Source organism: Lepisosteus platostomus, chromosome 5 (genome assembly GCF_059453375.1).
Source record: "Lepisosteus platostomus isolate fLepPlt1 chromosome 5, fLepPlt1.hap1, whole genome shotgun sequence".
In the NCBI taxonomy this organism is placed as follows: Eukaryota; Metazoa; Chordata; class Actinopteri; order Semionotiformes; family Lepisosteidae; genus Lepisosteus; species Lepisosteus platostomus.
Window position 1 is genome coordinate 56,471,169 of NC_142615.1, and position 13,839 is coordinate 56,485,007.

General features: G+C 42.8%; 1 non-coding gene across 1 annotated transcript; it reads left to right on the plus strand.

Moving 5' to 3' along the window:
• Positions 1-11,058: 11,058 nt before the first annotated feature.
• On the plus strand, positions 11,059-11,140 carry trnal-uag (transfer RNA leucine (anticodon UAG)). The gene has a single exon. It is a non-coding gene; the product is annotated as a tRNA-Leu (tRNA).
• The last annotated feature ends 2,699 nt before the right edge of the window (positions 11,141-13,839 follow it).

Consider the following 13,839-nt stretch of genomic DNA (forward strand, 5'->3'; position numbering starts at 1 on the left):
ACCTGGCAAAAACCTGCCGGACAGCCAAAAAGTGCAATGGATGAGGCGCCGAGGGACACCTCCTTCACCAATGCAAGGTAAACAAACCTTCGTTTGTGCAGGTGGTGGAAGCCGGCCGGCAGAAACCGGTCTCAAGACAAAGGGAGAGAGGTGAGAACAAAGAACCCGCACCTCCCCTGCAGAGAACCGAAACTTCCGAGGCCACACCCCCAGCTGCACCAGTGCCACAAGATGGCTGCCAGGACGACGGACAAAATGGCTGACCGGAGAAAGGGCCCTAATAACTCCCAGCAAGAAGGGAAAGAGAAAGCGGGAGAAGAGATGCAGGGCGGATCCACCTTCGGAAGGACAAAAGAAAAGAGTGGTAAGGGAGAACCGTTTCCTCGTCCTAGAGGAAACGGAACTTTCTTCCCCTGAGGCCCAGGAACAACCGGAGGAGGCAGCCCAGGAAATGGAAACCCTCCCCCCCGAGTCCAACGGACAACAGGAGGAGGCAGCCCATGAAGTCGGAACCCCCTCCCCCGAGGCCCATGAACAACATGAAGAGGCAGCGCAGGAAGTCGGAACCCCCTCCCCCAAGGCCCAGGAGCAACTGGAGGTCCCCGAAACTCCTAGAGAAAGGGAAGAAAAAAGCCTTCCCAAAGCGGTGGTGGAGAGTATCCTCAAGGAAGACGAGGATTACTTTGAAGCCGCCCTGGAGCCGGGACTGATGGTAGAGCTGGACCTGTCCAGCATGTTTACCTTTCAGTCCCCAGCGAGACCTGGAGGGAGCCCAGCATATTCCCCCCAGGACCCGAACGAGAGGAGTTACATCTAGGCTAAACAGTGCCCAGATGTAGACTCCCAAGTTTTCCACTGTAAGCACAAAGAGAGGAGGTTCAACTTTCACTTGTTTAATCATGATTGTGAAACTTACCTTTCTAACAACTAACGTGAGAGGGCTAATAGACCCGTTGAAAAGACGGGGAGTCTTTCATGATCTGGCCTCAAAGTCTTTCTCAGTTTGTTTCTTACAGGAGGTCCACCTGAAGGATGAAAGCGACAAGCTGACATTCACCAGGGAATGGACGAAGGGAGAATCATGCTGGAGCGTAGGAGGGGTCCACTCTTCTGGAGTGGGAATCCTCCTCGGAGACCCAGAGATGAATCTGGTTTCCTCCTTCCCGGTGGTGCAGGGCCGGATCCTGGTCGCAGACATCGACTGGAGGGGGCAGAAGTTGAGAGCAATTAACGTCTATGCTCTGACAGAACCCTCTATCCTGAAGGAAGTGTTTGCTGACCTGGCCAGCTGCTGCACCACCAACAGACAGGTGGTGCTTGGCGGGGACTTCAACGTCGACCGAGAGAAGGGGAGCGACGCTAGCTCGGCAGAGCTGGAATCGCTACTTAAGCAGTTCTCCCTGGTAGACGGTTTCAGATGGTGCCGCCCTAACGACGCCGGAACAACATGGAAAAACTCCCGGGGAGTGTGCAGCCGCCTGGACTACATCTTTCTGCACACGACCTGCTCCCTGGAGTCGGCGACGGTGTCCCCGGAGTGGTATTCCAGCCACGAGCGCTTGACAGTGGTGGCTAACACCAACCTGCCGGCATTCGGTCGTGGGTACTGGAAGCTGAACCGGGAGATACTGGAGGAAGACGACTTCAAGGCACTGTTCCGTAAAGACTACGCGAGCTGGGTCGATCTGAGAGACGGCTACAGCTCCCTGGTGGAATGGTGGGAGTCGGTGAAAGACAGGACCTGAACCCTGGCGCAGACGTACTGCAGACGGAAGGCGGCCAGGGAGAGGAAGGAAGCTGCACGACTCCAGAGACAACTAGAAGAGGAGTACAGCTCGGCTAACGGGGGAGGAGCCTTCAATTCAGCCCGGGCACGGGACCTGAAGGACAGGCTCCGCAAACTCAATCAGGTCCGAGGAGCCCAAAAAAAGAGGGTGATCCACGGCCTGAGATGGGGAGATGGAGAGGAAGTGCTGGACGAGAGCGACAAGGTAGAAGCGGCCACTGCTTTCTACACGGAGCTCTTTTCAGAAAAGCAGATGGAGGTGGAGGCAGGCGATGCTCAGAATACTGGGGGTTTCCTTCCAGAGCCAGGACAATGAGACCAATAACTGGACCAAGAGGATCGCCAAGGTGAATGCGAAGCTGGGTCTGTGGAAAACGCGGTCGCTGTCCTACACAGGGAAAGTGATGGTGTTGAAAGCAGACATCCTGCCGGCTTTGGTTTACCTGGCGGTGGTGTACCCGCTGCCGGCCAGACTCAGACGAGCGCTGCAAGGGATGATCTTCTGCTTCGTCTGGGGCGGCAATTACGAGTACATCACGAGAAACCGGATGTGTCAGCCGGTCGAGGAAGGGGTTCGAGATGTCCCACATTTCCCCCTGAAACTCGACTGCATCTTCTACTGCAACCTCTGTCGGGCGCTGCAGGAGCCCATTGGCCACAAGTACCAGTACTTTGTCAGGCTGTGGCTCTCCGTCCCGATGAGGCACTTGGTCCAGTGGTCAAACACTGGGCCCAAGGCAGAGAGGCGACCGAAGTTCTACACCCACGCTGTCAAGTGGAGCAGGAGGTACAAGGCCACGAGACAGCCAGAGCTCTGCACCAACCACAGAGCCCTGTACAAAGAGGTGAGGGGGCATTTGGTCGCTGACGAAAGGCTGCAGGTTCCCAGACAAGTCTGGGAAAGGACACAGCCCAAAGAACTTGACAACCAACTGAAGGACCTCAACTGGATGGCTGTGCACAAGAGACTGGCTACCAGAGAGGTCCTCTACAGACACTCGCTAACCAGGAATCCGCATTGCCCCCGGGACACGTGTTTTGTCGAGGAGACTCAGGAGCACGTGTTCTGGAGCTGCCTCTTCGCCAAGGCGGTGTGGGGCAGAATGGACAACATTATGCAACTCCTGGGAAAGGATGCGGTGCTCAGTTACCAGTACATTCTGCTGGGTGCTGGCACCCACCGGACTGGACAAGGGGACACAGGACCTGTGGGGGCTGCTACTGTCCCTCTCAAAACAAGGACTGTGGAAGGCGAGGAACACTCTCATCCGGCACAACATAAAGTGGGGGGCGAGGGAGCTGGAGGAGAGGATCCTGGCGGACCTCAGGAGGAGGACGAAGCATCACGTCGCCAAATGGGGTTTCCCCACGGCGAGGGAGTGCTGGAATGGACTTTGGGCCCTATACAGGGATTAAAGGACAATAGCAAGTGGTAGGTTTGGAAGGACTCTCTTAATTGCGCAAATCCGCCCCCACTTGCAAAGATTGTTAACGGACAATCAATCTCCGTTCCGCCGTTGTTTTTTATTACATGGAGTGTTAATATGTGTGAGATGTTCCTTTTGAGATGTTTTTTTTGTGGAATAAAGTATATTTTGTAGAACAAAAAAAAATCTTATGACAAGGTTTACAAGTTATCTGTTGAACTACATTCTAATAGGTGTGGTCACATTCCAGGTCATTTGTTTACGTTTTTGTTTCTGCAGCAACTGTTAGATGAAATGTGCTAATATGTAACCTAACTCCAGTGTGAATAACTAGAAGAGGGGAGCAGCTCCATTCCAGACCAAGGGAGCTTTGAGATTGGCTGGGCCAGATCTCTCATTTGCATATCTGATTTGGAAATATAACACTACACCCCCTTCTTGCATGGATTTAACTTGCACCCAAGAGTCCCCTACTGTGTATTGCTACTTATTTTTTATGATAAGTGGTGATTACCAGTTGACAGGTTTTATTTGTTAAATTATAAATGGTTTTGTATTATCATCCTGAATTACATGTACTCAAGGTTTGGTAGGGAATGTGTTTTCATTTCATTTACCAAATTGAATTTTTGCTCTTCAAAGAAAGATTTTTATAGGTGTAGAAACTAGTAAATAAAGCCAATGATTTGTTTTAGAAATGTATTCTTAAAATATACAATTATTCACACCTGAACAATATGTAGTTCAAATTATACATTATATACAATATAATTGTACATAATACAATATACATTATATACAATATTGTATTGAAATATCTAATCATCATAAAAAACACAACTAGTAAACTTCAGTTACAAATTCTAGTAACATGGCAATATATATAGTAATGACAAACACAAACTAATTAATTACTAACTAATTACATGAACACACTAATATTTAACTCAAAACCACATTTCGATTCAAATATAAATTTTTAAAATTTACAACTTCTTTATTTCCACGAAAATATTATTAATGTAGCACAAACGCTACTTTCTAATAAAGACCGAAAGAAACTGTTTGTTTTGTGTCTCATGGTGATCCTCCTCTCGATACTAATGAAATGTTTATGATCCCTCGAGAAATAAAAGGAGTTTAAAATCCTCATGCTCACCTATTGTATAAGGCTCTGCATGGCTTGGCACCTCAGTACCTGTCTGAACTATTATCGCCCTACTCCCCACCTCGCAACCTTCACTCTTCTAATTCTGGTCTCCTAACTGTCCTCCAAGCCCATCTTCACTTTATGGGTGACAGGGCCTTCTCCTGTTATGCCCCCAAGCTCTGGAACTCTCTCCCCAAGGATATCAGAGAGTCACCTTCTCTAAACTCCTTCGAATCCAGACTCAAAACCCTCTTCTTTAGAAAAGCTTTTACTTAACTGGTTCCATTCTTCACCACTCTGCTTTTCTTAGTACCACCATCAATGGTCTCCTCTATATATTGTAATTGTGTTTTATCTTGTGTATTCTTCTTATTTATTGTTGTTGTCATTCTGTAAAGAGCTTTGAGAAGCCACCTTAAAAAGCGCTATATAAAATAACGTTTATTATTATTATTACCTGTGATTTTGTGTGTTTGACTGATGGGCAAAGATCCCAGACAGTGACTGGATCCCTGGATCTCTTGAGTTCCACCAGCAGGATCAGGGAAAGGAATCCACATTGGTCCTGGTGGAGGGGAGACCCCATTACCTGTAAAGCACTTTGAGTGGAATGTCCAGAAAAGCGCTATATAAGTGTAAGCAATTATTATTATTATTATTATTATTATTATTATTATTATTATTATTATTATTATTGTGTCTGAACATCTTTTCGAGGCTAAAAAATTAACTGGGATACTGTTGATATAAAAAAGTGAAATATACATAATAATAATAATATAATAATAAACTTTATTTTATATAGCGAATTTAAAAGTGGCTTCGCAAAGCGCATTACAGGATGACAATAACAATAAATAAGAAAACAACAATAAATAAGAAGAATACACAAGATAAGACACAATTACAATTACAACAATACAACAATAACAATAGAGGAGACTGTGGAAGGTGGTACTAAGTAGAGCAGAGGGGTGGAGAATGGAACCAGTTAAGTAAAGGCTTTTCTGAAGAATAAGGTTTTGAGTCTGGATTTGAAGGAGTTTAGAGAAGGTGACTCTCTAATATCCTTGGGCAAAGAGTTCCAGAGCTTGGGGGCAAAACAGGAGAAGGCCCTGTCACCTATACAACGTAGACGGGCTTGTGGGACAGTAAGGAGGGCAGAATTTGAAGAGCGGAGGTTGCGAGGTGGTGAGTAGGGCGAGTAGAGCCTTATAGGTGAGCATGAGGATTTTAAAATCTACGCGGAATTTGACCGGAAGCCAGTCCAAGGACTCCAGGATAGGAGTAATGTGAACACATGCACTAGACCTGGTCAGGATTCTGGCTGCTGAATTTTGGACATACTGCAGTTTGTTCAGAGTAGATTTAGATACCCCAGCGAGTAGAGCATTGCAGTAGTCAATTCGAGAGAATACAAATATGTTGATCAGCTTTTCAGCCACAGTTAATGATAGCATAGGGCGTAGTCTTGCGATATTTCTAAGGTGAAAAAAATATGTTTTTGACAGTATGCTGAATATGTGGGTCAAATGTTAAGCCAGAATCGGATATAACCCCAAGGTTTTTCAATTTTGATTGAAGCTCAAGTAGAGAGCCATAGGGTTACAGTACTGGCTTTACAAAGTTGATGGGGGGTACCAATAAGCATGACTTCAGTTTTGTCGCAATCACATAGCAGAAGATGGCTTCAAACTATCAACCTCTGGGTTATGGACCCAGCACGCTTCTGCTGCGCCACTGTCATAGATTCAACACACCTGCTCTATCTTTACTTTCTAAAAGTGCACCCGAGATGAAAAGTCTAAACGGTAAACCCAGACGTCACTTTGAGCTCTTGGTCTTTCATAGTACAAATCATCACACGCTACTCTACATGGGCTTGTCTTCAAGATCGTTGTGAACTAAACCTTCTGCTTTTCGAGGCAACTAATTCTTTCGTCATTAATTCCCAAATCTTCAATGAGAATCAGTGAAACGAAAACCAAACACATCTATACACTCGCGTCCTAGCGTGAAAGAAAAATGATGGAAGCATTTGAGAAATAACAAGAGTAGTCTGAACAGCTCCAGTCTATCAACTGCTCTACAAAGTGATCGCTACTTCCACACCCAGTTTATAACACAGAAAACGACTCAGGAAGCACAGCAAAGTTCTAAAACCAGCGAATGCATCTGCATACATAAAACGTCAATTTTTCAAAAGTAAAATCTTCAGCTTTGAAATATTGTCATCCATTTATTTTAGTTTTTCTCTTTTTTACATAACATGCTTTCAAGAAATAAACTGTCTTGTAATGAAGGCTGCATTAGAAAATGTGCATCTTGTTAAATTAAAATCGGCACATCCCAGTGGGCGAAAGATGTAGAATATACAACTATTAAACGCATACCTTAGATGTATAAATGTGCTCCGTAACTGCTCTAGAATGAAATTCTAATATAAGTCTATCGTTATACGTCAATTATATGTCTATGGTTATATGTTCATTATACGTAAATGGCTGGAATTCTATTATACGGATAAATTTAGAGGACTATTACACATATATATATAGTTAAAGGTCTGTTATACAACAAAGACAGATTTTATAGGTGTAGAAACTAATAAATAAAGCCAATGATTTGTTTTAGAAATTTATTCTGAAAATATACAATTATTCACACCTGAAAAATATATAGTTCAAATTATACATTATATACAATATTGTAATCAACAAATGGCTAATCATCATATAAAACACAACTAATCAACTTCAGTTACAAATTCTAGTAACATGGCAATATATATATAGTAATGACAAACAAACTAATTACATGAACACGCTAATATTTAACTCAAAACCACATTTCGATTCAAATATAAATTTTAAAATTTACAACTTCTATATTTCCGAAAATATATTAATGTAGCACAAACGCTACTTTCTAATAAAGACAGAAAGAAACTGTTTGTTTTGTGTCTCATAGTGATCCTCCTCTCGATCCTAATGAAATGTTTAATATGATCCCTCGAGAAAAAAAAGGAGTCAATTTCCACCTGGAATGATTGATGCCCCATCATTTTGTAATATCCCCGGAAGTTTATACAGTAGAATCCTGGTTCGTTGTTTAAATTCAAGGTAAACAAGACTAAAGAAAGTAAATGGAAACTTGATGTCGAACTGGAATTGAAATCACCCGGAACATTTCACTACATTCAGCAGTACGTGCCAGAGAGTCACACTTGCTATCAGTTCGATAGATAAGTTATTAGAGCAGAGGACTGTAATAGAAACAGTGGGGAATCCTTAGGTCACTGGTTCGACTCCGGCTCGAAAAAAGGTGCTTTTTGTGTACTTCAATCAAACAGTTAAAATAGCCAATCTTATTCACCCAGACGTTGATCAAAAGCTCAGTAAACGACGAAGCAGAGGCTCTTGTTCCGAATTCAGCTCACGTCTGATTGTCTTGTTTTGGCCAAGATCTGATCTTTGAATTCAGGGACTACTCTGTCTGCTTTGTACAGTAATTCAAAAGTTGATACAAATGTCATGTTTGTATTGTAGATATAATGGTGTTCTCTGTTTTTAAAGGATAGGTACTTAATTGGCTTTAAGATTTGGTTTTGATTTTGTATCGTTGTATTATTAAGTTTGTGCTTTTTGTGTTTTTAACATATTGTGAACTTATTTTTTAAACAAATGCTTACAAAGGCAAACAAGGCACACATCTGTTTATACCAGCGGTGAATTGTACATTTTTTAAAGTACAAGCTACTGTTCACTTTTACTTACAGTATAACAGGTTCGATATAAAGGGGCACAGGGGCGGAGTGGTGGCTCTGTGGCTCAGGATCTGCGCTTGTGACTGGAAGGTTGCTGGTTCAAATCCTGTGGCCGGCAGAGGAATCCTACTCCGTTGGGCCCCTGAGCATGGCCCTTAACCCTAACTGCTCCAGGGGTGCCGTACAATGGCAGACTTTTGCTCTGACCCCAAGCTTCTCTCCCCATCTGTGTCTCCATGGAGAAAAGCTGAGGTATGCGAAAAGACAAATTCCTAATGCAAGAAATTGTATAGGGCTAATAAAGAAACATTATCATTATCATTAAAGTGGCAAAAATATAAAAGTGGAAAATACCCCAGGCTGCGTGTAAAGGGCTCATTGTTTTCTTGTAAAATACGGCGTATTGTGCACGAAATGTTGCAGAAACACAATCTTTAAAGTGATATCTTCCCTTCCTCTCGTGGAATTCACACGATGTGAGCAATTGTTTTTGTTCTTTTTTTCAAGTTGCGATCCCAAGAGCATCAGACACACAGTCTGACAGTAACCAAACCAGGATGGATTCTGCTGGGAGCCGGACTGAGCTCATTCTCACTCCCTGTGCTAAAAACAGAATTAATTCTTCCCCGAACATCGCCTACAGCTGCTAGATGGTGCTCTGCGTCTTACTGCTCCGGCAATTGCTTTGACGAAAGACAGATCACTTGTGTGCTTTTAACCTTCTCGCAGCTACAGGTGAGACTGGCGCTCGCTATATGAAGGCACCCGCTGGTACACATTCTCTAACTTCCACAATCGCGACAGACTTCGCTTTAAAAAAAAAAAGTAGATATAGCCCTGAAAAAAGCATTAGCTTTATCAGTTTTTACATTAATCTATTTTGAATCAAAGTTTGATATTTTTTTATTTTTGATTGCATTTTACATTATAATAATAATAATAATAATCATCATCACTTACACTTATATAGCACTGTTTTGGATACTCCACTCAATGCGCTTTACAGGTAATGGGGATTCCCCTCCACCACCACCATTCTCCTGAATGATCACAGAGAGTCAGAACCTCGGTTTTACGTCTCAGCCGAAGGATTTTTAGCGCGACACACAAACCCTTTGTCTTTTTTAGAGTGATTTTTAAACAGACATAAATGTAGAAAATGTGTTTTTTTTAGTACTGCAATAGCAGGGTCAGTGGTGTAATGAATAACGCGTCAGGCCTCGCGTCAGAAAATTATAGGTTGGCCTGCCGTCTGGCTTGTTGCGTTTATACCACTTACATTCTTTTATATAAATGAACTGCACCTGAAAGCTATAGAAAACACTTTGGGTAAGTTGTCTGCAGCCTCATGCGAATTTCGACAACTTACCCAAAACACTGTACTGTCTGGAGATCAGCTCCAGCTCTGAACTCAATTGCAATGAAAAACCATGCGTAACAAAACTGGAGAACAGCTGAACTTGTGCTCAGGTCGGTGATGAGGGTTCAGAACTGTCGTTGTAATTAGCATGAACTGCACAGGCTCAGAATTAGACCATGTCAATTAGTCTGATCAGTGTAGGACACGTTAATGTAGAATTATTAATAGGTTTATTAGTTAGTTCAGGTTTACCCACCTGAACTAATGTAGAATTATTACTTGGTCTCTTGTTTGTATATAAATGAACATCTCTGACAACTTAATGTTAGTTTTACGATGTAGGTCAGGCGTTGACATATGCACGAGTATACGAAATGTCTCACTCCTGATTCAACTCATGTTCTATAGGAGATTGGCGATTCCTCCTGTTTCTCGTACAACCATATCAGAACAGAAGCCCGTGTCACCCAGCTGTGATTCAAGATCGACTCGCATCTTTATCCCTTTTTTGTTCGTGATCATTATTTTCTTTAATTATGATCAATATTGAACTTTTTCGAAATGAAATGACAATAATCAAACATGTAGGCAGATTTTTGAAAAGTATTCGGAATTGACAGGGTGCCCCTTTGGAACAGTCGTCAGAAAATGTGAGAAACTGAAAGTTATGTAAGCTCTCACACAAAGCATTGAAGATTGGAATCTGAGTGTAAAAAAGCTACCCGTCTTCCAGTGATAGGCAGGGATACACACCATGACTCGAATAGACTCAGCGAACTTTAACACCTATGATATTACGAATGCTTTGCATGTGTCGAATTTCAAGAAGGAACTACTACAACAGTTGTGGACATAATTCAACACCACCGGCAAAGTCCAATGCCGGCAACTTCTGAGAAAATAATGTTCACTCATGGAATTTGGTCTTTGAATGGCTGGCGGGAAAATTAATTTATACTCCTGTTGCACCCTCAGCTGAAACATGTTAATATAACAACGCAGATTTGTTGGAGAACCTGACAAGAATTATTGGGTTAGCACTGTATGTATTCTTGTATATTTACTTTAATTTTAATATAAATGTAAACATGCATGCTGTATAATCTATTGTAATTTTAAAATATGTTAGCTGAGGATGCGAGGAGGGCTATTATACCTTGTGAAACACGCAAGGAACTGTAAAAAAGGCTGGTATTTGAAAAAAAATTGGCAATCATAAGAAAACCACAATTTATGTGGTATTATCATCAATATCCTTCAAAATCTACGTTCAAATGAAGGATTTGAAGAAACTATGAAAAAAGCAACTGTAGTAGCAGAGGATTTTGATTTTTGCTCTTCAAGTCAGTAGATCACTGTAGAGTTGCACCCCTATAAACAGCACAAAGGATGAAACCCACCTCCTTCGTTATTGCTGGTTGTGCCGGTGAAAGTAGCGTTTGTGCTATTGAAAGCATCTCGGAAGATAAAGGTGCAGTCACTTCCACATGATATCATTAGATCCAACGACAAGAGCTGAAGCCCCCGGCATTTCCCAAGCCAGCAATGTGAGGAAGCTAAGCATGGGAAGGTAGCGTGGCCGAGCGGTCTAAGGCGCTGGATTTAGGCTCCAGTCTCTCTGGGGGTGTGGGTTTGAATCCCACTGCTGCCAAATGTTAATGTTTTAAGACCTGCAATACGATCAGTAAAAGTGCTTTTTGTTAGGCTGCGTAGGTGTTTAGAGATAGACTTTCTAAAAGACAGGCTGTCAGCTTAACATCAAGGCAGAAAAAATATTTTGTTTTCTCTACAGAAATTCTCTTTGGCACGTTCAGCTTTATGTAGGGAACAACGTCTGCCGAGATCACTTTTCTGGCAGTGCACATGATAGTATACCGGCAAGTACATTTACTGTAATATTGGCTGTGGTGTTGAGCTGCTTTTGTCTGTGAAACTTTTAATTCTTCACGCCGAATCGTTGGCAGGGGTAAAGCTTATTAAATCTTTGAACATAGCGCTCCATCAGAAATACTTTGTTTGTGCTCAAAAGAGATCAGAGGATTAACTTCATGAATTCACATAGCATACCTTACAGGAAAGATTTAAAAGGGCAATTGATTGTGCTTCCTGATGTTGTTCCTGTGGTTTCTTTGGGTAAAAAGGTGAATGTTCTTTGACGTTCTGCTAGAGTATCCACTGGGTGGGCTTTATCAATTAGCTCGGTGTAGCGGCGAGGCTTATTAATAAGGCAGAATTAAGTGTTTCTGAGCTTTCCCAAATTAGGCCTCATCGCTCTGTTCATCTCTGTGGTGCAGCCACAGAGAAACTATTCATGCAGGCTGATTTAAGGTTTCCTTTGATAAGGTTTCCTAGGACAGCTCCCAAAGGGGGATGCACTTAGCTAAGCCTGGCTATCATGATCAATGGTCATCCATTGGCGCCTATCTGTCTAGGGAGTGCCAGATGGACATCTGGACTGCATTCCTAAGTGTCAGGAGTATGTGACTCATATCTCACCTTGATCAACCAATCAGGGACTGGTAGGGCCGAGTAACCCACATGGGACTCTGATGCCCATGGAACTTTCAGCCAATCAATGAGCTGAAGTTCCTCCAGGTAAAAACAGGCAACACAGAGAGCCTGAGAGATTCAGGAAGATTCTGGGGAGGGTTCTGTGGACTTTTCTAAAGGGAATTCAAAGGAGAATTCCAGGGCAGGACGGCCCAGGAGCAGAAGGCTCCCAAGGGCAGGACATTCTCGCAGCGCGCCTCCTGACCATCCTGAGACTCAGCCTGGACACCAACCGAAAGGCCAGTGTGTCCGAGTGCCAGAACTTTCCTTTGTTCTAAGAGTCTAGAGCGGAGGTTGGCAGAGAGTAACCAGAGGATCCACCCGAGGTTAGCACCAGCAGCAGGCCTCGTGAACAGGTCAGAACTGTGGACAGCTGAATCACTATTCAGAACTAGCTCTTCATCGGGAACAAACCGGTCCTTTTCCTGACTTGCTGGGATCCACAGTCATCTTTTCTCCTGTGCACAAACTTTGCTAGTTAAAGCCAACACTAACTAGCCGGTCAGTGAGCATCAGCAGCGCACCGTCGCAAGCTGCACAGCACAGTCTGGCACCTAGCCAGAGAGCGCGGATTGGATAGCAACAGCCTACAACATTTTTTTTGTGCCCGCAGGAGATCTGAATCCCCAGAGATTGGATGAGTATTCAACTTCAATGCATTACAACTCGAGAATTCAATTGTTATTCCAACCAGTTAATATCAATTTAATTCCTAAGAGTTATGTACTTGTTTTGAGTATCCAATGTAGAAGTTATAACCAAGTGCATTTACGAAACGGTCTAAATGAATTATATACTGAACGTATGTCCTCTTGATATATGTAACTCTTTGTAACTGACTGAATATATACCTTTTGTATTCTGATAACCCTCTCGATAAGATCTGTTAGGTTTATATGCATATTCTATGTATTAATAAATGTATCCTCGTGTATTAGTACCTGTGTGTGTGTGTTTTTTCCTGTGCTGTCTTTTAAAACATATAAGATCACGAGTTTACAGATTTCTCCAAATAACAACTATACATTTTAACCCAGCGGTTAGCATTCTTTCAATCCAATAGTTTTACTCTGGGTAAAAAGCAGCGCAATATACAGAGAGATGATATTCAAATATTTCAACGTTCTTATTGGATTACCTGTATGGAGATATCACTCAGAATTCCTAATATGATTTTGAGTTCAGTTTTGCTTTACTACTTTCAGAGTCTTTTATTGACCTTGCTGAAGCAGAGAAGTGACATAATCACAAATGCGACCTACCTGTGCTGCTGTTTCTGGTTAATAATGCTTATTGCGAGGAAAAAAAAAAAACAGCTCCTTGCATTAAGAGCAAGAGCAACCAACGCGCTCTCTTGTTGAGTTGGGTTTTTTCCGTGGTGCTCTTCCTCAGATACAAAGTTATTTGGGGAGCAAAGACCTCTGAGAAGGAGCTTGAATCCGTCAAGAACTCAGAAATTCTAATATCGCACTACCGTCTTGTGTACAGAGATCTGCTTCTTCCTTTTTGAGTGTTTTGGTGTTTAAGAGCACGCTTCCTATCTCGAATGAAAGTTTCAGGAGATGTGTTACCTGATCACACATCTGTGCCGTAGGGGATGTAGCTTAGTGGTAAAGTGCGTGCTTTTCATGGATGAAGTCCTGAGTTCACTCCCTGGCATCTCCAGATGTCTTATGTTATTGTGCTCTCATCGCAATCTTCTGTTGAGTGAAAACTCTTTGCTCCTGTTCATAGAGAGCCAGGTTTACACAATTAAATTCAGTCACACACGAAGTGCTACAGTCTTGCTCTGCTGTTTTA